Source organism: Somniosus microcephalus, chromosome 1, assembly GCF_052327205.1.
Source record: "Somniosus microcephalus isolate GS21.2 chromosome 1, FLI_Smic_1.0, whole genome shotgun sequence".
NCBI classification, from domain to species: Eukaryota; Metazoa; Chordata; class Chondrichthyes; order Squaliformes; family Somniosidae; genus Somniosus; species Somniosus microcephalus.
This window is the reverse complement of record NC_140987.1, coordinates 36,520,043-36,544,541: the sequence shown is the minus strand read 5'-3', so window position 1 is coordinate 36,544,541 and position 24,499 is coordinate 36,520,043. Positions and strand designations below refer to the sequence as shown.

The following is a 24,499-nucleotide window of genomic DNA, read 5'->3' as shown; positions in this document are numbered from 1 at the left end:
AGAGTATAAATACTCGAGCATGGGCCCAGCTTGCTCAGGACATTCTTTAACAGGAACTAGTGAAGGACACAACTAGATCTCCATGTTGTAAAACAGTTGATTAAAGCCTTGTTTAATACTCAGACCAAGTGCCTAGTAGTTTTCTTACATCAGGGAGCATAGATAAAGGAAGTGCAGTGAGGGGGGGTTAATACAAATTTTCAAAAAGCATTGGATAAGGTACCACATACAACACTTATGACAAAGATAATGGACATAAGGGCTGATACCACGTTGGCTGTTCCAAGCTGGAGCACACTCAAAAGGAGCGTTGGTCAGGAAATTGCAGGCAACAGCTTTTTTAAAATTCATTTACAGGATGTGGACAACTCTGCCAAGGCCAGCATTTATTACCCAGCCCTAGTTGCCCTTGAGAAGGTGGTGGTGAGCTGCCTTCTTGAACCGCTGCAGTCCGTGTGTTGAGGGTGCTCCCACAGTGCTGTTAGGGAGGGAGTTCCAGGATTTTGACCCAGCGACGATGAAGGATCGGCGATATACTTCCAAGTCAGGATGGTGTGTGACTTGGAGGGGAACTTGGAGGTGGTGGTGTTCCCACGCACCTGCTGCCCTTGTCCTTCTAGGTGGAAGAGGTCACAGGTTTGGGAGGTGCTGCCGAAGAAGCCTTGGCGAGTTGCTGCATTGCATCTTGTAGATGGTACACACTGCAGCCATGGTACGCCGGTGGTGGAGGGAGTGAATGTTTAAGTGGTGGATGGGGTGCCAGTCAAGTGGGCTGCTTTGCCCTGGATGGTGTCGAGCCTCTTGAGTGTTGTTGGAGCTGCACTCATCCGGGCAAGTGGAAAGTATTCCATCACACTCCTGACTTTTGCTTTGTAGTTTGACGTTCCATCCATTTAAATGCATGGACAAAGACTCAGGAATCTGTCATTTCCTGGCCAGCACTCCCTTCAAGTGCCACTCCTCCCTGGGACCACCTGTTAGAAGAATCAGATGTATAGAGTTAAAGGGAAGGTGAGCACATTGAAGGAGAGATTGTTGGAGGATGGCAAGCAATGGGTCGGAGTAAAGGGAAATTTCTCAGATTGGTCAGGTGTGGTGAGCGGTGTTCCACCGGGGTCTGTGTTGGATCCACTCTCATTTACTGTATACATAAGTGACCTGGACTTAGAAACTCATTGCAGCTGTGAATTTTGCTGGGATCGCAAATTGGGGCTAGAGGATGGTTAGGATGTGACATTCTCTTAACACAAACTGTTGTTGAAGGCGAGTTCATAACTTCTTTTAAAAAAGAACTAGATAGTTGCTTGAAAGAAAGAATATTAATGGGTGTGTTGAGCAAGCAGGAGAGCGGGATTAGACAAGGTGGATCATGTGGGTAAAAAGACCGGCCCAGATATGATGGCCTGTTCCCGTGCTGCAACATTCTACAATGAAGCAGTGAAAGGTCTAATTCTGAATAGCATTCTGATTTATTAAAAATACATGTATTCTGGCACCAATATAAAAGCACAATGAGTCATGTTAAAAATGTTCAATAGCTAGAATAATATGGGGATTCCTTATTGTGACATGTAACCGCCAACAGTGCTGGTAAAAGACAACAGCATATAGAGTTAAAGGGAAGGTGAGCACATTGAAGGAGAGATTGTTGGAGGATGGCAAGCAATGGGTCGGAGTAAAGGGAAATTTCTCAGATTGGTCAGGTGTGGTGAGCGGTGTTCCACCGGGGTCTGTGTTGGATCCACTCTCATTTACTGTATACATAAGTGACCTGGACTTAGAAACTCATTGCAGCTGTGAATTTTGCTGGGATCGCAAATTGGGGCTAGAGGATGGTTAGGATGTGACATTCTCTTAACACAAACTGTCATCATAGGTGACTTTAACTTACATATAGATTGGACTAGCCTAATCAGTAAAAATAATGAGGAGGAGGAATTCCTTGAGTGTTTAAGGGATGGTTATCTGGATCAATATGTCGAGGAACCAACTCGGGAACAGGCTATATTGGACTGGGTACTGTGCAATGAGAAGGGACTAATCAGTAATCTTGTTGTACGGGGACCCTTGGGTCAGAGCGATCATAACATGATCGATTTCTCACTCGAAATGGAGAGCGAAGAAATTGACTCAGAGACTAAGGTCCTGAATTTAAACAAGGGGAATTATGATGCCATGAGACGGGAACTGAGTAGGTCTGATTGGACAACGTTCCTGAGAGGACTGGAGGTAGATAAACAATGGCAAACATTTAAAGATAGAATGACAAAATTGCAAAAATTGTTTATACCAATCTGGCATAAAAGGAAATCTAAAAAGGTGACTCAACCGTGGATAACAGGGGAAATTAGAGACAGCATAAAATCCAAAGATAGGGCGTATAAAATAGCCAAAAAAAGCACCAGAGCGGAAGATTGGGAACAGTTTAAGATAGAGCAAAGGAGGGCAAAGGGCATGATCAAGAGGGGCAAAATAGCTTACGAAAACAAGCTGGCGGAAAATATAAAAACTAACTCCAAAAGCTTTTATAAATATATCAAAAGGAAAAGACTGGTGAAAACCAAAGTTGGTCCATTGCAGTCAGATACGGGGGAATATATAATGGGAAATAAGGAAATGGCAGATCAACTAAATGCATACTTTGGGTCAGTCTTTACGAAGGAAGACACAAAAAACCTCCCTGGGATATCGGGAAAAATAGGGACATTGGCAAAGGAGGAACTGACGCAAATCGATATCTCTAAGGATATGGTGTTAAGGAAGCTAAAGGGATTGAAGGTGGACAAATCCCCAGGGCCTGATAACATGCATCCTAGGGTACTGAAGGAGGTGGCCCTAGAGATAGCGGATGCACTAAGGATGATTTTTCAGAATTCATTAGACTCGGGAACAGTGCCGATGGATTGGAGGGTAGCTAACGTTACCCCACTATTCAAAAAGGGGGGTAGGGAAAAAGCAGGTAATTACAGACCTGTAAGCCTTACATCAGTTGTGGGCAAAATGCTGGAGTCCATCATTAAGGATGAAATAGCGGAGCACTTAGCAAATGGGGACAGGATAGGACAGAGTCAACATGGATTTACAAAGGGTAAATCGTGCTTGACTAATCTATTGGAATTTTTTGAGGGAGTAACTGGTAGAATAGATGGGGGAGAGCCAGTAGATGTGGTGTACCTGGACTTCCAAAAGGCCTTCGATAAGGTCCCACATAAAAGATTAGCATGGAAAATTGAGGCTCATGGGATAAAGGGGAAAGTTTTGGCGTGGATAGGGAACTGGCTGTCAGATAGAAAACAGAGAGTTGGAATAAACGGCTCATTTTCTGAATGGCAGGCAGTAACAAGTGGGGTACCACAGGGATCTGTCCTGGGCCCCCAGCTGTTCACAATTTACATTAATGACCTGGATCAGGCAGTCGGATGCAGCATTTCCAAATTTGCAGACGACACTAAACTAGGAGGTGGGGTGGGCTCAGAGGAAGAGACCAGGAAGCTCCAGAGCGATTTGGACAGACTGGGCGATTGGGCGGATAAATGGCAGATGCACTATAATGTGGACAAGTGCGAAGTTATCCACCTTGGGTGCAGGAACGGGAGGGCAAATTATTATTTAAATGGCAATAGATTGGGAGAGGGGGAAGTACAGAGAGACCTGGGTGTTCTTGTACACCAGTCACTGAAGGCGAGCATGCAGGTGCAACAGGCGGTCAAGAAGGCAAACGGTATGCTGGCCTTCATAGCAAAAGGGTTAGAATACAGGAACAGGGATACCTTGCTGCAGCTGTACAGGGCACTGGTGAGACCACACCTCGAGTACTGTGTACAGTTTTGGTCGCCTCATCTGAGGAAGGATGTTCTTGCCATGGAGGGGGTGCAGCGGCGATTCACCAGGCTGATACCAGGAATGGCGGGAATGACCTATGAGGAGAGACTATGTAGTTTAGGGATGTACACACTGGAGTTTAGAAGATTGAGAGGGGACCTCATAGAAGTGTATAAAATTCTGACAGGTCTAGACAGACTGGATGCAGAAGGAATGTTTCCCTTGGCGGGTGAGAACAGAACTAGAGGACATAATTTAAGGATAAGGGCTAAACCATTTAGGACAGAGATGAGGGGGAATTTCTTCACTCAGAGAGTGGTGAACCTGTGGAACTCTTTGCCACAGAGGGCAGTGTACGCCAGCTCATTAAATATATTTAAGAGGGAATTAGATATATTTCTACGGGCAAAAGGGGTTAAGGGTTACGGAGAGAAGGCGGGGACGGGATACTGAATTAAAGGATCAGCCATGATCTCATTAAATGGCGGAGCAGGCACGAAGGGCCGAATGGCCTACTCCTGCTCCTATCTTCTATGTATCTATGTATAACAAACCAATCTTTTATTAATACAATATTGTAATGATTGCATAATATTTCGAATGTCCATTTATAGTAAAGGTGCAACTTGCTATTGCAGGCAGTGAGCATTCTTTTCTCTGCTGCACTTGCTGAATGGGAACCATTTTGTAAACTCTAGATGCATGTGGAGTCCTACCCACTGCAGTAAATGTATTTCTTTCTTTCTCTGCAATATTGACCACTTCTCCCTTTTGCTGGAAGTATTGACTCTGCGACTGCAATACAGTCCCACGTGGAGCACTCACTCTTCCGTTTCTTGATACGTTAGCCATTATTCATGTGTGAGCTTTTACAGTGAATGTCAACAGGCTACCTGACTGTGGAGGGCACTAAAATGGTGCTAAACCCAGTCCTTGCCTCACCCAGTATTCACACCCATGGACTTCCAGTTTCTGTCCTCCCCTCACCCAGTGTTCACACCCATGCACTTCCAGACCCTGTCCTCCCCTCACCCAGTGTTTACACACATGGGCTTCCAGATCCTGTCTTCCCCTTACCCAGTGTTCACACCCATGGACTTCCAGATCCTGTCCTCCCCTCAGTCAGTGTTCACACCCATGGACTTCCAGATCCTGTCCTCCCCTCACCCAGTGTTCACACCCATGGACTTCCAGATCCTGACCTCCCCTCACCCAGTGTTCACACCCATGGACTTCCAGATCCTGACCTCCCCTCACCCAGTGTTCACACCCATGGATTTCCAGATCCTGTCCTCCCCTTACCCAGTGTTCCCACCCATGGACTTCCAGATCCTGTCCTCCCCTCACCCAGTGTTCACACCCATGGACTTCCAGATCCTGTCCTCCCCTCACCCAGTGTTCTCACCCATGGACTTCCAGATCCTATCCTCCCCCCACCCAGTGTTCACACCCATGGACTTCCAGATCCTGTCCTCTCTTCACCCAGAGTTCACACCCATGGGCTTCCAGATCCTGTCCTCCCCTCACCCAGTGTTCACACCCATGGACTTCCAGATCCTGTCCTCCCCTCATCCAGTGTTCTCACCCATGGACTTCCAGATCCTGTCCTCCCCTCATCCAGTGTTCTCACCCATGGACTTCCAGATCGTGTCCTCCCCTCATCCAGTGTTCACACCCATGGACTTCCAGATCCTGTCCTCCCCTCATCCAGTGTCACACCCATGGACTTCCAGATCCTGTCCTCCCCTCACCCAGTGTTCACACCCATGGACTTCCAGATCCTGTCCTCCCCTCACCCAGTGTTCACACCCATGGGCTTCCAGATCCTGACCTCCCCTCATCCAGTGTTCACACCCATGGACTTCCAGATCCTGTGTTCCCCTCATCCAGTGTTCTCACCCATGGACTTCCAGATCCTGTCCTCCCCTCACCCAGAACATTGACACCCATGAACTCCCAGCAGTGGATACTATATGGCAATCAAGAATGAGACCCCAGGAATGCTACAGCACACCTCCCATTGCTTCAGCTGATTTTAACTGACTGGGCACTGACTGGTGACGAGCCTGTGACCTTCCTGAAACGTATGATTCAGAGACTCTGACGTAACCTCCAACGTCGGCAGGGACACCAAACAAGAGGAGCGGATCACCCGCCCGTTATTCGCCCGAGTTCCTTTTAAGGAAAGCCAGGTGGTGTGTGATGTAAGAAAACTACTAGGCACTTGGTCTAAGCATTAAACAAGGCTTTAATCAACTGTTTTACAACATGGAGATCTAGTTGTGTCCTTCACTAGTTCCTGTTAAAGAATGTCCTGAGCAAGCTGGGCCCATGCCCGAGTATTTATACTCTCCCTGGACAGCGCCACCAGCAGGCCGCCCAGTATCATTTCATAAGTCATTTCCACATGAACGAAAAGATTCATGTCAGTGTGTATAATGGGTGGCCGATGTGCTAACTGTCCGTTTTGCACCCAGGAGAAAGTTGAATTTGACCTCATTTTTCTCTGAAGGCAACTACTTATACGAAGTAGATCAGCCTCACTAGTGAAAAGCAAAAAGTAGAAGCTGCTAGGATACCGTTTGTCCAGGTTTAACCAAGCTATTTCTCTATTTCGCTCTGTAACTAGCTTCTCCTTCTCTGCATGGCTGGGCACTGCTGCGCAGTGTCAATGTGCCAGTTGATGTGCGATCAAAGGGTATTTTCTCTTCTGTCTCTGGCATGGCTTTTTTGTGGTCATGCTGCATACTACAGACATCGATGCCTGGGACTATGTGGCTATCTCTTTCAGAACACAGACACAGTGGGCTAATTTGCCTCCTTCTATGATTCTGTAATCCATATACAAGTTAATCCTTATTGATGCGCATTGCTCAAAGCACTATAACAGTCATTAGAAGGCTTGTGCTTTGCTTCTCCGGAGGGTAATGGTTGGATTTTTGTGTTTCACCGCCACCATTACCTCAGACAGTGTGTCAATTTTTCATGTACAAAATGATTTTTGAATAGGCAATGATATCCTGTATTATAAACTGCACAAGGGCCAAAAACCTAGTGCTCATTGTCATAAATGGTTTGTTTTCTCACTCTGAACCTGAACTAAGAACCTAAATTGAATCCGTAAATTGAGAAATGTGGCATTATACCAGAGAATTAGTGCCATTATTATACTCTTGGGAATTCACCATTAGCAACATTTATTCCTTCGTGCTGATGTACATTTTGCTTTCTGTGGGAATTTTCTACCACCTACCTGTTCCTTGCGAAGGGGTGATTTACTTCAGATGATGATATTGATTGAATTTTGAAACAAGGCTATTCATACAATTGTACTTTCCACTGATTTCACAGAATGACCGCATTAGCACTACATTGATTTGGAATGAAGGCAACTTTCTTAGCTGAATTGTTGGATTATATGCAAGACCCCAAGTTATTGGCCCGTATTTTGCGGCCCCTACAGGTGCGTACGCGCCCATAAGGGCCGCGCAAGTTCCGGGTTTTTGCCCGTGAAGCGCATGCGCGAAAACCCAGAACTTGCGGTCTGTCAAGAATCCAACGCATCCCCGGGAGAAGGGCCTCCGCGGGTGGAGAGTTGCGCTATTTGCCCAGCTTCTGCCCGGTGAATGCCTGTGAAATTCTTACGCCTGGTAAGAGCAGGCATAAGGCCTGCTTTTACCAGTGTAAGAGTTTAAATGAATATAAAAATAAAATTGTCTCAATCATTTAAACATTAAAACACCTGTAAAATAAGGTAAGGTTATTTTTAGCCCCTTTAAAACTTAAATTTATTTTTCAAAAAATTTAGTATTTGTTTTAAATGTTTAATTATATTGTATTTTAATTAATTTTAAATAAGGAAAAAAATACATTTGTTACATTAATGTGTTTTTTATGTGATCCCCATTCATGCTCATGGGAGTTCCGTACATAAGGAATCCCCATAACTATGAACAGGGATCCCCCTTCTTTCATTGGTTGGTCAGCCTACATGATCCCAGGGGCGCTTGCGAACCACCTGTGCCCCGGGATACGTGGACCTCTGCGCAGACTTACTTATCGAGGCCCAGGAGCGCGAGTCTCCGTGGATCTCGAGGCAAAAGGTAGGTTTGTAGATTGATACACCTATCAATTCATTCCATGAAAAGCGACGAGTTAAGATAGTAACTATAGGTTTTTATTGGCTAAATAACAGAGCCCACCCTCGTGGGTGATCGGTTCCAACAAGGAAGAATACTAGCCAATCAGTCACCTTTATACCTGGGCAAGCAGGCGGAGCCATGGGCAGAGTCAGCTGAGGTATGCCTAGGTATAACAGCGTGCGTGGCAAGAGGTAACCTTGTGTAGTGATAACAACAGTGTAAACAGTGATAACAACAGTGTAACAATAGTGAACGGTTGTGAACGATAACAGTGGTTTACCACATAGATTTTTTTGCCGTTCGGAAATTCCAATTCTCCATCCACAAATTCAGACCCATTGGGTTCAATTTTCAGTGTGTCGTGGAGTCGGGTTTGGAGGCGTGCGGGGGGTTAAATTCCCCAAATCGGGGGTCCCGACCCCATCCCGCCTCCATGCCAATTTCAAAGGAGGCAGGTACCCACCCCGCACTGGGACCTGCCTATCCGAGGCGGGAAGGGTATAGTGCCAATTAACTGCCTGTTAACAGGTAGTTAACAGGCAACTTTTAGCCTAATCCCTATTTTTAAGCTTGAACTGTGGGAATCCTGACAGCTCCAAACCATGCCAAGTTGGAGGAGTCGGGCTGTCGTGTTGATGGGCTTGGAGGGGTCGAGATGTCGGTGTTCAGGTGAGTGATGTGTGCATGAGTGCAAAGGTAAGTGTGTTTGGTGTGTGTAAAGTGATTAAATAAGTTTTACATACATTTTCTTACCTTTTCAGCCATCCTTCCTTTAGGTTCAGGGAGTCCCTCATCTCACCAGCACAGAAAGCAGAATGGCTGCGATCTGTCAAAAGTGATAGCCTGCAGCTTTCTGTGCAGGAGAGATTTCTAACTGAGTCTGTGGAGAAGGACTCATGTTAGAAGTAAGACTGTCAGTGTTTGACAGCTTCAAACAGCTGTGAAACACTGATATTTCATCTGTCAAAACTCTTGACAGATGAAATTTCAGTCTGTGACATCACCTGTTGCCGGGTGGCCCTTCATTGGCCTGCTGAGCCCGCTGGGCGGGCTCAACAAGGTCAATCAAGTTCAAATCGCGTGGATTGGCCGCATCTCGATGGAGGCGGGACTACAAACCCGAAAGTTGTAGTCCCACCTCCAACCCGACTTCTGAATGAAAATCCAGTCCATTGTTTCAATTGGTATCACAGATTTTCTGTCCCTCACTCTGCAAAGTTGCAGTCTCTGACTCTCTGCCTCTCTGTATCTCTGTTTTCCTTCTTTATTTGGAGCAATAAAAGCAAAACATGTTGCCGAGTACTCCAACAAAGGAAGTCCATAATGTTTCACTCGATGCTACTGATATTTCACTTTATCTGACCGCTTTGATGTAGCTTTAGCAATGCAGCAAGCTTTCTGGTTATAAAGTGAATTGGGCCAAATCTGAGTGAAGGAACACTTCTCGGTGAAGGTAAGGTTGCAAAGGGCATAACCTGGGCATTGGTAGTACGCAACTAAAGCAGTACAGATGCTGTGGCAAATGGCTGATCTCCTGACTCTTCAATGATTCACCACCATCTACGAGGCTCAACTCTGGAGTGTGATGGAAACATAGAAGATAGGGGCAGGAGTAGGCCATTCGGCCCCTCAAGCCTGTTCCGCCAGTTAATGAGATCATGGCTGATCATCCAAATTCAGTACCCTGTCCCTGCTTTCTCCCCATATCCCTTGATCCCTTTAGCCTTAAGAAATATATCTAACTCCTTCTTGAATATATTTAATGAATTGGCCTCAACTGCCTTCTGTGGTGAAGAATTTCACAGGTTCACCACTCTCTGGGTGAAGAAATTCCTCCTCATCCCAGTCCTAAATGGCTTACCCCTTATACTTAGACTGTGACCCCTGGTTCTGGACTCCCCCGCCATCGGGAACATCCTTCCTGCTCACCACTCGCTTTTATGGGTGCAGCTGCAGCAACACTCAAAATGCTCGACACCACCCAGGACAGAGCAGTCTGCTTGACCGGTGCCCCGTCACTGAACTTCGTATCCAACCACGCCCTCCCCACCCCACCACCAGCACACTGTGACTACAGTGTGTACTACCTACTGAATGCACTGCTGAGATGCACCAAGCTTACATCAACACCATTTCCCTGCCCCACGACCCTTACCACGGAGAGGAACAAGAGCAGCAATGCTGTGGGAACACCATCCCCACCAGGTTCCCCTTCAAGTTACACACCGTCCCGCCTTGGATATACGTCGTCACTGAATCAGAGTCCTGGTGTTCCTTACTGAACAGCATTGTGGGATCATCATCAGCACAGGGGACTGTGGCAGTTCAAGAAGAAGAGCCACTATCACTTGCTCAGGGCAACTGGGGATGGGGAATGAATGGCAGCCTTGCTAACATCGCCCACATCACGAGAACAAATAAAAAAAAATCAAAAGGACTTAAACAGAGTGTGAGGGGAAGACATGGTAAGAAACATAGAAGACAGGAGCAGGAGTAGGCCATTTGTCCCCTCGAGCCTGCTCCGCCATTCAATGAGATCATGGCTGATCATCCAAATTCAGTACCCTGTCCCTGCCTTCTCCCCATCTCCCTTGAGCCTTAAGAAATATATCCAACTCCTTCTTGAATATATTTAATGAATTGGCCTCTACTGCCTTCTTTGGTAGAGAATTCCACAGGTTCACCACTCTCTGGGTGAAGAAATTCCTCCTCATCTCTGTCCTAAATGGCTTACCCCTTATCCTTAGACTGTGACCTCTGGTTCTGGACTCCCCCGCCATCGGGAACATCCTTCCTGCATCTAGTCTGTCTAGTCCTGTTAGAATTTTATAAGTTTCAATGAGATCCCCTCTCATTCTACTAAACTCCAGCGAGTATAAGCCCAATCGACCCAATCCCTCCTCATACGCCATTCCTGCCATCCCAGGCATCAGTCTGGTGAATACCTGGGCAGACACACTTAGCACAGTGCATTGTTCAAAGGTGTGGTTGACGCCTCTTACCTTGCTTGGCTTAGTAAGGTCAGTAAAATTCTTCCTGCACTGACAGACAGTGCGTGGGTTTGTGGAGTTGGCACTGACAGCCCTGGCCACCAATCTCCATTGATCCTCAGGCTGGGAATTTCCTATGGGAATTTCCTGATCGCCGACCATAACTCCAGTGGAAGATCAGTGGAATCCTTAGATAGATACGTTAACTTTTTCACACAAAGGGTAGTACAAATCTGGAATTCTCTGCTCAGAAATGTTGTTGGAGGCTGGGACAATTGGAGCTTTCAAGACTGAGAGGGATCGATTTTTGTTAGGTAAGCGTATCGAAGGACATGGAGCAAAGGTGGATCGATAGAGTTGAGACACAGATCAGCCATGACCTAATTAAATAGTGGAGCAGCTCGAGGGGCTCAATGGCCTATTCCTGTTCCCGATGTTTGTAGGATCCTATAAACAGAGCTTCTGCCAATCGGGAGAACCTCAACCACCGGCTAAGAGGAGATTTGATAGAGTTGTTCCAAATCATGAAGAGTTTGGATAAGAGTAAATAAAGAGAAACTGTTTCCAATGGCTGAAGGGTCGATATCGAGATAGCACAGGTTTAAGGTGATTGGCAAAAGTACCAGAGGCGACATGAGCAATAACTTTTTTATGCAACGAGTGTTTAGGATTTGGAATGCACTGCCTGATAGGGTGGTGGATACAGACTCAATAGTCGCCTTCAAAAGGGAATTGGATAAATACTTAAAGGAGAAAAAATTGCAGGGACATGGGGAAAGAGCGGGGGAGTGGGACTAACTGGATTACTCTTCGAAAGAGCCGGCGCAGACTCGATGGGCTGAATGGACTCCTTCTGTGCTGTACTGTTCTACGATTCTATGATAATTAAGATGTTTCCTGTCGCCCAACTAACGTTATTGCTACAATTTGTTTTCTGTGTCATGGTAGGGGGAACTGAAATCTTTATAAATTTTCTGGCCCAGACAACACAGAATTCCTTGAAGTTTCTGACAACCTAGTGTTTATATAATTTTGCATAGCATTTATAGCACAGAAACAGGCCATTCCTCTCAACTGGTCCATGTTTGTGCTCCACACGAGCCTCCTCCCAACCTTCTTCATCTAACACCATCAACATATCCATCTGAGTTTGCTGATGATACAAAGCTGGGTGGGAATGTAAATTGTGAGGAAGATGCAAGGAGGCTTCAAGGGGATATAGACAGGCTGTGAATCGGCAAGAACATGGCAAATGGAATATAATGTGGAGAAATGTGAAGTTATCCACTTTGGTAGGAAAATAGAAAAGCAGAGTATTTTTTAAATGGTGAGAGATTGGGAAATGTTGGTGTTCAGAGGGACCTGGGTGTCCTTGTACACACATCACTGAAAGTTAACATGCAGGTACAGCAAGCAATTAGGAAAGCAAATGGTATGTTGGCCTTTATTACAAGAGGATTTGAGTATAAGAGTAAAGACGTCTTACTGCAATTATATAGGGCCCTGGTGAGACCACACCTGGAGTACTGTGTACAGTTTTGGTCTCCTGTTTCTTATGTTCTTATGTTCTTACCTAAGGAAGGATATACTTGCCATAGAAGGAGTGCAATGAATGTTCACCAGACTGGTTCCTGGGATGGGGTGATTGTCCTATGAGGAGAGATTGTGTAGACTAGGTCTACATTCTCTAGGGGGAGAAATTGGGTATGTAGCGCCACCTATTAGCGCCTAAAGAGGGCAGTCAGTGGCTGTAGCGCCACTGGCCGCGCCTCCTGCGATATTCAGCGGGGGTGCTAATGGTGGCGTTAGCCTGTTGCGTTGCGCCGCCACCGATGACGTCATCGGTGTGCGCAGCGCCCCATTAGCGCCCCGATCGCGATATTTGGTAGCGAACGCCACTGTAGCGCCCTTCGCTACCCGCGCCTGGTTCACGGGGCCTTGCTGTGCCGGCAGTGGCGCAAGTTAAGGTGGAGGTGCGGGGCGGCTGCCTTTTTCGGCGGCCGCCTGCCAGCACCTCCGTCCCCAGCCTCCTGACGCGCCCCGCGCCCCCCCCCCGCGCCCCCCCCCCCCCCCCGCCCCGTGGCATTGCCGGCTGTTTCCCGAGAGCCCGGCACTTCTCCTCGGTGCCGGGCTCTTTTGCCGGCACTCACGATCAGGGATCGCGCTGTTGCAGGCCCCTCCCCCTTAACAATGGGAGGAAGGCCTGCAGTACCGCAGCGTGCCGTGCCGCAGCGTGTGGTGCTGTGGCACGTTGCGCTGTGATATTCAGGTTCAGCGCCCTAAGAGGGACGCGGAGCGCCTCGAGCCTCACCCCGTCTCCCTGTAAGGGGCGCTGAAACTGAATTTCTGACGTTCGTTAATGCTCCGAACGCTGCGCAAAAATCAGCGCCCAGGCGAACTTGGCGCCTCAACCCAATTTCTAGGCCCTAGAGTTTAGAAGAATGAGAGGTGATCTCATTGAAACATACAAAAATTTTACAGGACTTGACAGGGTAGATGCAGGGAGGATGTTTCCCCTGGCTGGGGAGTCTAGAATCAGGGGTCACAGTCTCAGAATAAGGGGTCGGCCTTTTAGGACTGAGATGAGGAGAAGTTTCTTCACTCAGAGGGTGATGAATCTTTGGAATTCTCTACCCCAGAGGGCTGTGGAAGCTCAGTCATTGAGTATATTTATGACTGAGATCGATAGATTTTTAAATATCAAGGGATATGGGGATAGTGCAGGCAAGTCGAGTTGAGGTAGAAGATCAGCCATCATCTTACTGAATGGCGGAGCAGGCTCGAGAGGCCAAATGGCCTCCTCCTGTTCCTATTTCTTATGTTCTATTCCTTTCTCCCTCATGTACTTATCTAGCTTCCCCTTAAATGCATCAATGCTGTTCACTTCAACTACTCCTTGTAGTAGTGAGATCCACATTTTAACCAATCTCTGTGTAAGGAAGTTTCTCCTGATTTCCCTATTGGATTTATTAGGGATTATCTTATATTTATGGCCCCTATTTCTGTTCTTCCCCCACAAGTGGAAACATCTCTTTGTCTACCCTGTCAAACCATTTCATAATCAAAAAGACCTCTATCAGGAGACCCCTTACTCATCTCTTTTCTAGAGAAAGGAGCCCTGCCCTGTACAATCTTTCCTGATAGGTATGACCTCTCGGGTTTGATCGGGTTAGCCTCCTTCAAGTGCAACAGGTGCTTAGAAAGCTTAGGTTAAGTTTCTTTCTAATAACAGCACAAGCATAGAGTTCCTGTTTTATACTCACAGGGACAATTTCAGCTCCTGAATCTTCTTCATACGTCAAATAAATATCAGGCCTGGTCTCCTGCGAAGTTCCAGACTTTGTGCATTCATTAAATGCTCACAGTATCCCGCGGTGCCCTTTTGACAGAGGACAATGATTTTGCAGGACATTTTAATCACAAGCCGTGGCAACCGATTTGTCGCACAATTAGATGTATCACTCTTTATGCTTATTTAATGCAAAATTCTAAATATAGCCTATACAATCCTATTGTGTCTGTAAAAACATAGGACCAGCTAACACTGTACACTGTTACTGGTTTACGCGAGACTCTCGCAGAATGTGGCTGTTCAGTTCTGGGCACCTCACCTCAGGAAAGATATATTGGTCTTGGAGAAAATACAGTGCAGTTTATTAACAAGAAAAGAAGAAAGGACTTGCATTTATATAGCATCTTTCATGACCTCAGGACATCCCAAAGCATTTTACAGTCAATTATTTACTTTTGAAGTGTAATCAGTGCTATAATGTAGGAAATGCAGCTGTCAATTTGCACACAACAAGCTCCCACAAACAGCAATGTGGTAATGGCCAAATTATCTGTTTTAGTGATGTTGGTTGAGGGATAAATATTGGCCAGGACACCAGGGAGAACCCCCCCACCCCCGACATGTTCTTGTTTGAGATAGTGCCATGGGATCTTTTACATTCACCTGAGGATAGAGAGGACCTTGGTTTAACATCTCATCCAATGGACAGCACCACTGACAGTGCAGCACTCCCTCAGTACTGCACTGGAGTGTCAGCCTAGATTTTGTGCTCAAGGCTCTGGAGAGGGACTTGAACCCACAACCTTCCGATTCAGCAGCGAGAATGCTACCAACTGAGCCATGGCTGACACCTTTTACTGAGGCACTGTTACATTATTTTGTTTTGTAATAAAGCTCTGAGCACTGCCACTATAATCACATTTTAGACAGGACAGCAACTTCATAAATTATGTTTTTCCTGTGTTTAAAAAGTGCCTTACATGTTTTAAAATGATCTCCTCTTGAGTTGTTAATTAAAATACTGAAAGATAGTGTTTGATTCATTGCAGCCATCAATCTTGTACACAATTCTAGTCCATCCCTTGAAGCAGACCCATATTGGTCGATTTTGATTTCTAATTAATTTTAATAATAGATAATGATTACGTGACGGAGCCATGGTGCTCATGCGACAAATCCGTATTCATGTCTAGGGCTGGCCGAATGTCCCGTTCATTTCAAGTACATAATTGGCTGTAAATCGTTTTAAGACATCCTGAGGTCGTGAAAGGCGCTATAGAAATGCAAGTTGTGTGTGGTTTTGGTCGCCATACTAAGGAAGGAAATACTTGCCTTACAGGGGGGTGCAACAAACGTTCACTAGACTGATTCCTGGAATGAAATTGTGCGGCCGACGCATCTTAAAATAGCATCTCAACTTAGAATTAAAAAATAAAACCATAGGAATCGCAGTACAATGAATAATTTATGACAACTGCAGCAACTAACAACATCAAATGGGGAGGCAAATGGTATAAGCAGCATCTTTGTGTACTGTGACCCAGGCAGCCATGCATGCACATTGTGATGTCAATTTTTGCCACATTAGTTTCACATAATAACCATCAAAAACCTGTTGCTGAAATTAATTTTATGAAAATTTTGCCTTTGGCATTTAAGGAAGAAAGAACATAAGAATAGAAGAAACAGGAGCAGGCCATATGGCCCCTCGAGCCTGCTCTGCCATTCAATGAGATCATGGCTGATCTTCGCCCTCAATTCCACTTGTCTGCCTGATCCCCATATCCTTTGATTCCCTTAGAGATCAAAAATCTATCTATCTCAGCCTTGAATATACTCAACGACTGAGCATCCACAGCCCTCTGGTGTAGAGAATTCCAAAGTTTCACAACCCTCTGAGTGAGGAAATTCCTCCTCATCTCAGCCCTAAATGGCCGACCCCTTATCCTGAGACTATGCCCGCGAGTTCTAGACTCTCCAGCCAGGGGAAACAGTCTCTCAGCATCTAACCTGTCAAGCCCTCTCAGAATCTTATATGTTTCAATGAGATCACCTCTCATTCTTCTAAACTCCAGAGAGTATCGGCCCAATCTACTCTATCTCTCCTCATAGGACAGCCCTCTTGACGTAAGAAAATTACTAGGCACTTGGTCTAAGCGTTAAACAAAGCTTTAATCAACTGTTTTACAACATGGAGGTCTAGTTATGTCCTTCACTGGTTCCTGTTAAGAATGTCCTGTGCAAGCTGGGCCCGTGCACGAGTATTTATACTCTCCCTGGACAGCGCCACCCGTAGGCTGCTCGGTATTATTTCATGTCTTTTTTTCATGAATGACTGATTCATGTCACCTCTCATCTCAGGAATCAGTCTGGTGAACCTTTGTTGCACCCCCTCTAAGGCAAGTATATCCTTCCTTAGGTGCGGAGACCAAAACGACACACAACTTGCATTTCTATAGCGCCTTGCACAACCTCAGGATGTCTTAAAATGATTTACAGCCAATTATGTACTTTTGAAGTGTAGTCACGGTTGTAATGAGGGAAACGCGGCAGCCAATTTGCGCACAGCAAGCTCCCACAAACAGCAATGTGATAATGACCAGATAATCTGTTTTAGTGATGTTGGTTAAGGGATAAATATTGGCCGGCACACAGGGGAGAACGCCCCTGCTCTTCTTCAAAATAGTGCCGTGGGATCTTTTACATCCACCTGAGGGGGCAACTGGGGGCTCAGGTTAACGTCTCATCTGAAAGACGGCACACTGGAGTGTCAGCCTGGCTTAAGCGCTCTAGTCTCTGGAGTGCGACTATTTTACTATTTACAGCGTAAACCAGCGTAAAATCTTGGGGCAGAGGAGAGCGCCGAATTTACGCCATAATCCTTCTTTAAGTCCCTCTTTATACATGAAAATTAAAGTTTGAAGCCATCAAACCATCATATATGCACTTTAAGGACAACATTTGTAAGAAAATACAAATGTGGAATTTTTTTCAATTTTTAACGGCATTAAGATGCATTCAAAAGGTACAGAAAATACATAGTAGGTCTCTGGTAGCAGGAATTCATTTAAAATGTCATGATAAAACACCAAAAATTTAGGACCTGTTGCCTCTAAAACTTTGGGGGGAAAATTGGGTATCGCCCATTTTGGGGCGCTAATATCGGCCGGGCGCAAAGTTTAGCGCCCGGCGCTAATTATCGCCTCCGACTGCAAAATTCACCTCTATCGCCCCTGGAGGCGATTTGAGTGCTAAATCAAGCGCTGCACACCTCTCTTAAGGTACAAACATCAGGGAGCGAGGCGCTACCTCAGAGTGCTACCGAAGCTCAGGCGATGTCAGTTACCATGGAAGCCAGACAGACTGGCGCCATCCTGTACTTAAAGGGGAGGGGCCATCTTGCTGGCCAGCCACACCCTGCTCATTGCAGCCTTCAATCTCAGCCTGGAGAGACCCCTAAAGCAATTGTGTTGGAAGCACTAATGCATAGGCCCAGGTAAAGAGTTTGGTGCTTAGGAATGTCAAAAGTGGTGCTGAGGATCAAAACTCCTCAGGACAGCGTTAAATCTCTCCAGAACAGCGTTAAATCTCTCCAGACATCTCTCTCCCTCGCACCCTGCGTGTAGCAAAAATATTGCCAGTAAGAAAAAGCAGGAAGCGCCCGCCTTTAAATAGTGTTCCGCCAGCCCCTTCCCAACTTGAAAACGTTCCCCTCTACCTGTCATTCCTAATGATAGGTGGAAAGGCAGGGGGCGCGACTCAATATCCGGTCTGGGGCACTACCGGGGCGTTGCACGCTTGACTGATGTCACGATCTGCAGGCGGACAACATGGCGGTAGCATTTAGCGCCACTGCAAAACGATTGGTCAATTTTGCGAGTGGCGCTAAAATCGGCGCACTCGGCCGCTAAGTTCCTAGCACCCCTTTAACGCCTCCGGGGGGCGCTAACAGGAGGCGCTAACCAACCGAATTTTCCCCCCTTTAAGTATCAATTTACAGCCTGTTCAGAATGGGTGTAAACTCAGGAAATGTGCATGAGCTGCTGTTTTGCTTGGTGACGTGATTATGCTAATAAGCAGCAGAGGGTTTCAGCAGAAATTTCATGGAATCAGTGTTAAGAAAAAAAATCAAGGAAATTCAGGTTTAGCGTAACAAGGCATTACACCACGATTATTGACAGGAGATTCTGGGCCGGTGACCCGCAGATTCCTCAGGTTCTGGAAACGCCCAGGGGACGTGCCGTGAACGGCAGTGTTCAGTCATCGACGCTACTTTCCTGGGGTTCTGCTGATCCCTCGACAGTGCTGTGGCAGGCCCACCCGTCGGAGCCCTATGGAATTTCAGGGCCGACGTATGAACTTCCCCTCAGTCCTAAAGGGAACTCTGACTCACAGTCGGTGCTTCAGACAGAAATTGTTCTAAAACGGCAATTTTGCCACTCGCATTTTCGCAAGGATTCAACATCAAGCATTGGTGGGCTATTAACAAGTTGTTTACCATCCCCCCCCCCCCCCAAAAAAAAAAAATTCAATATTTAATTCAAACATGCAATAGATTGTAAATTGATTATTATTGCAGAATAATAAATAAAAATTTCTCGTTGGCGGGGAAGAATTGAGCTGGGGGGTACCTGGCTGATACCTGGGGTGGCAGGAATGACGTATGAGGAGAGATTGGGTCAATTGGGCTTATACTCGCTGGAGTTTAAAAGAATGAGAGGGGATCTCATTGAAACTTATAAAATTCTAACAGGACTAGACAGACTAGATGCAGGAAGGATGTTCCCGATGGCGGGGGAGTCCAGAACCAGAGGTCATAGTCTAGCGATAAGGGGTAAGCCATTTAGGACAGAGATGAGGAGGAATTTCTTCACCCAGAGAGTGATGAACCTGTGGAATTCTCTACCACAGAAGGCAGTAGAGGCCAATTCATTAAATATATTCAAGAAGGAGTTAGATATTTTTCTTAAGGCTAAAGGGATCAAGGGATATGGGGAGAAGGCAGGGACAGGGTACTGAATTTGAATGATCAGCCATGATCTCATTAAATGGCAGAGCAGGCTTGAGGGACTGAATGGCCTACTCCTGCTCCTATCTTCTATGTTTCTATGTCACCACGGTCAGGAATTTCCTCGGAGTTGCTCGCTCTCTGTCGGCCTAACTTCGCTGGAAGTGCAACGGGAGCACACACCAATGGGGTTTCCGCCAAAGTTACACCAGCAGATCCAGGGGAGCTCCGAGGAAATTCCCAGCCAAGTCCAGCAATATCATAAACATGTGTTTTTCTTTTCAATGTATCCATGCAGCAAAAGAGCAATTCCTCCTCCTGTGTCTTTTTAAGCTTAGTTAGAGATGCTAACGAGCAAGCCGGTGTACATAAAGACATCAGTCCCATGATGTAATAACCTACATAGTGTGCACAGTGTGAAGCTGATTCAGTGGGCTGTTAACATGCAGTACCTACACACATTAACATGCAGAAATACTGGATAAGAGCAACGGAGAAGCCATTGGCCCCAGTGAGGTGAATAGTGTGGCTCAGAGTTAGCACTCTTACCTCCGAGACAGACGTTTGTGGGTTCAAGTCTCACTCAATAGACTTGAGCCCAATTTGTAGATCGATACTCCAGTGCAGTGCTGAGGGAGTGCTGCACTGTCGGAGGTGCCGTCTTTCAGATGAGATGCTAAATCAAGGCCCCGTCTGCCCTCTCGGGTAGGTGTAAAAGATCTCGTGGCACCAGTGCCCTGGCCAATATTTATCCCTCAACCGGCACCATTTAAACAGTTCATCTGGTCATTATCACATTGTGGTTTGTGGGAGCTTGCTGTGCACAAATTGGCTCCCGCGCTTTCTACATTACGACAGTGACTATATTTCAATAAAAGTACTTCATTGGCTGTAAAGCATTTTGTGACATCCTGAGGTGGTGAAAGGTGCTATATAAAGGCAGGTTCTTTCTTTTAATCTGTCTGAATGATTATTATTGAACACTATCAAAGGCGTGGAAGGGGCAAGAGAGAAGAAGGGTAAAGCGGGAAGGAGCACAGGACTTCCAAAGCAATGCAGTCCATCTGGAATTAGAGTCAGCAGAAAGAGTTGTTACAAGGGGTACCCACCCACAGGAATGGGTGAAAAAAAAGGGAAACCCAAAACTATTACTTGAAGCTCACACCCTGATACCTCACAGAGCATTCGGAAAACTCTCTGAAGTTGCGGGCTTCCGGCAATTGCAGTGATTGGGGAATGGAGTCCACACCTGGATGGATCTGCACAATTAAAATGTCGAGAGTATGTGGTATGTGCAGACTGAGCAATTTCCTCAGCAGCTGAACGCAGGAAGATAATGGTGAGCACGCTTCCTGGCAGCATATGACTGATGACACAGAGAAGAAAGTCAATTAAATGCCTCTCACCTTTTCAAAACTGAAGGCACCTCTGCCGTGACTCCTGGAATACAATTGAAGGGATTGTGGATCAATGCATTCTACTGATGGACTTAAGTCCGCTTAGATCTAAGCTCTAAAGTAACTGGAATTTTAGACAATTCCTTGAGGTCACTTCTTTACACAATAATTGCTAGCGGACTCCAGGATTGGAGAGGCACACGTATGTAGTATGCGCAGTGCATCATTTTCAGCCAGCTGTGGCCTCGATTTTAACTTATGGGTAGGTAGGTAGGTAGCGAAACAAGTTGGAAATTCACCCCCTGCTCCAGAAATGAGGCCAAGGCTATTTTAAAGCCCTGGCCTCATTTAAATCCCACCAGGCAATGTCTCACCCCTTCCAGGTGGAAAATCTGTGGGAAGCGGCGGAAAATCGCACAGCTCGGGGGGCCGCCCGCCAACACCGGGTAGGTGGCAGGTCGGCTTACGAGGCCATCTCACGAGGATCTCTCGTTCGGGCAGAGGAGGGTAGTCCACAGCAGGGGAGGTCTCAGCTTTTCTTGTAGGGCCTGAAGGAGCAATCCTGCTCTTCCTGACCCACAAAGAAAATAAAAGAAACTAACTTATCTGGCGTTCTTTAGGCTCCCGGGTGTTCCTCCCCCCACTGTCGTCAGCTACAAGCTTTTCGCTCAGGCTCTTCAGTTAAAATTGTAACCTGGTCCCAATGACATCATCGGCACCCGACAGGCCTATGTAAAGAAGGACCCTGCCGCTTTTGGGTGGGTGTCCTTGCTGCCTGATCAGTAGAGCATGTTAAAATCAGACGGGAAGAGTCGGCTCCAGGGTGGGTAGCCAACCCAAGCGATTTTACCTGCCCGCTGGCCTGGTTTCTGCCAGGTGGGTGGGGTTAAAATTCCCCCCCCCCCAGGTGTTGCTTATATTGCTGCACCGAGGATCTCCTATTGCTTACTTGAAATGTTAGCGACAAGATCTCAACTGTGTGTCTCCTTAGAATGACTCCAACTAATAGCAAGAAGTATGATGCGAAATGTGAATATCAGATTTCTTTGTCAAGGTAAAGGGCAATAAAGTTCTACAATGGTCAGGTGATTTTTTTTTCCCGAAGTCCGTTTATCTACAAAGAAGTTCGATGGTTAAAAAAAATCTTCCCTTCTAACCACAGTTTACATTACAAAGAATTGGGATGACTTGAGAAATTCCTCTCATAACTATCAGGAAGTTGTGACTGCCTTAATTATCTCAATGAAGGAAGCCCTGGTCAGTAACATTGAGATTTGCAGCACAGAAGAAAAATGGTGGGCAGACCAGTTAGGATCGTAGACGAATTTCACCGTCGGTTGCCGAAACTCATTTCGCGTATGGGCAGTCGACAGCGGAAATTTTTTTCTAACCGTTAATCCGGACTTGAACTGAACCAAGGCCCTGGAGAAAGCAGGTAGATGAACATATTCCTCTGTCTCTCTCGGTTTGTCTGCCTGTTGTAGATCCATCCCGATTTCCATTCCCTTTGTACGATGAAAATTAGGCGTGTTCTACAACGTGAGGGTGATTTGCTCCGCCAGATTGCTGCCCAGCTGGTGTAAGTGCAAAATGACCCCTACATAACTCGCAGTAAAGCTACTACATTGCTCCCTTCATGTATATTGAACAGAGCTTCAGGCAATGAGAAGTCTTCTGTCCATGTAAAATATGGCTGGAATCCTTACAATCAAGTTCAAAGATTTAAAAAGAGAAACAACTTAGAAACCAGGGGAATCCTTACAATGCCTAACCAACCAAGTATTTTACTTTGCAAATGTTCAAGACAGCAATCCTAACAAACCAATTACAAAAAGTACCATAATGAATATTTTGGCTCAACTGTCCATTAGCCACCGAATGTTAACCATTGTTGATGGTTTTCATGCTATTTACATTAGAAACAACTTGAAGAAAATGCCGTGGACCATTCTAAGTGAACCATGAAGTTCTTATCCACTAATGTTACCGGGAAAAGCTACTATCACTAATGTCCTTTAGGGAAAGAAACCTGCTATTCTTACCTGGTCCAGCTTTATATGTAACTCCAGACCCATAGCAATGTGGCTGACTCTTAACTGCCCTCTAACAAGCCACTCAGTTGTATTCAAGAAGGCAGTTCATCACTGCCTTCTCAAGGGCAATCAATGCTGTCCATGCTGGTGACGCCCACATCCAGTGAATGAATAAAACAAAGCAGTGCGACGCTTCTTTTAGTATCAGCTTGAAGCATGTTTAATGATGTTTACATGCAACATTAAATCAAGGCCCTATCTGTCTGCTCTAGACGTTTATGTGATGCTAAAAATCTCTTGACACTCTTTGAAGACGAGGAGGTTGTCCTTTTGGTGCACTGACCAATGTTTCTTACTCAGCCAACACCACCAGATCAACTAGTCATTCATCTAATTGACGTTAGTGGGATCTTGCTGTGCACACATTTGCCTATACAATAGTCATTACACATGAAAGTAATTCATTGTATGTGAAGCGTTGAGAAATCTTTCTCAGAGATGTGATACAGCCCTATGTTAAGCCAACTCTTTTTGCTTCCCAAGTCTGGTCATTCAGCACACATGCTGGGCGGAGAATAAAGCTTATTTTTTTTTGCCTCAGCGACTTGGCTTAATTCCAACCTTACAAGAGCACCTAGGTGATGTTTCCATTTCCATCACCAGTTAGCTCTGTAGCTTCTCTGAGCAGCACTGCCAATTACAACCAAATAAAGATGCAAGAAAACTTGCATTTACAAGGAACTGGCTTTGACTGACCAAACTGGGATTCTTACAACAGACAGAGAGAGGGAAAGTTTAATCAATTTACCAGGGCAGGACTTGAACCCAGGTTACAGAAATAAAATGATACAATACCAACCCACCGCAGTGGCTGTCTAAGAGTAGCAAAAATGTCCACAGACATCACACTGGGCTTTCTAAATAGAGGCATCGGGCTGGATTTTGCCAATGGGGAGCTTTTGGAGGCGGGACTCCCACTTGTCGGGTTTCAGTCCCGCCTCCATCAACTTCTGGCCAACCCACGCTATTTACCCTTAATTGACCTTGTTAAGCCCACCCAGTAGGCTTAGCAGGCCAATTAAGGGAAAGCTGGTTACAGAGAACGTATGACATTTACATTATGATGTTTACAGTATGACAGTTACAGCATGACGTTTCATCTGTCAACATTTTTTGACTGATGAATTGTCACCGTTTGACAGCTCTGTGAAGCTGTCAAACACTGACATTCTCTGTAGTTTGATGAGTTCTTGAATTCAAGACCTCGTCAAACCTCTTTCTTTTACAGAAATGAGATGGTTGTTGCATTGGAGAATGCAGCAGCCATCTGTCATCTCTGCCGCGGAGGTGCGAGACTCCCCGCATCCCCAACTCTTGAAGCCTGCAGGAAGTAACAAAGGTAAGTTAACTTTTTCTAACACTTTCCACTTGCCTCACATACTCACCTCTCCACACTTGCACCCATCACTTACCTTCACAGCACACTTTTGCACCCCTCCGACCCCCTACTCGCCTCGGTGACCCTGGCGGGGTTCGCAGCCTTCGGGAAGCCCGCACTTGTGTGGGCAAAATGGGGATAATCCTCTTATCTGCCTGTTAACTACCTGTTAACAGGTAGATAAGTGGCACTAATCCCCTTCCCGTCTCCAAGGAGACGGAACCCGGCGCGGGTCGGCTACTCGCCTCCTGCCAAGATGGCACGGAGGTGGGTTGGGGGCGGGTTGGGCACCCGGCCCAAATTTTGCTAGTTCCTGGCAGTCCCGCCTCCATACCCGCCTCCCCAGGGCTGGCAAGAACGCACCCTATGAGTTTGTG

At 46.2% G+C, this 24,499-nt stretch overlaps 1 protein-coding gene and 1 long non-coding RNA gene across 3 annotated transcripts in view; one reads left to right on the top strand and one right to left on the bottom strand.

The window, feature by feature from the left end:
• Positions 1-24,499, top strand: part of glra3 (glycine receptor, alpha 3) — a 309,534-nt gene that overhangs the window by 56,030 nt on the left and 229,005 nt on the right. The window lies entirely within an intron of this gene.
• On the bottom strand, positions 82-22,752 carry LOC147124030 (uncharacterized). The gene is made up of 3 exons (XR_015075434.1): positions 20,661-22,752; positions 14,218-14,333; positions 82-974 (listed from the first exon to the last, which is right to left on the bottom strand). It is a non-coding gene; the product is annotated as an uncharacterized LOC147124030 (long non-coding RNA).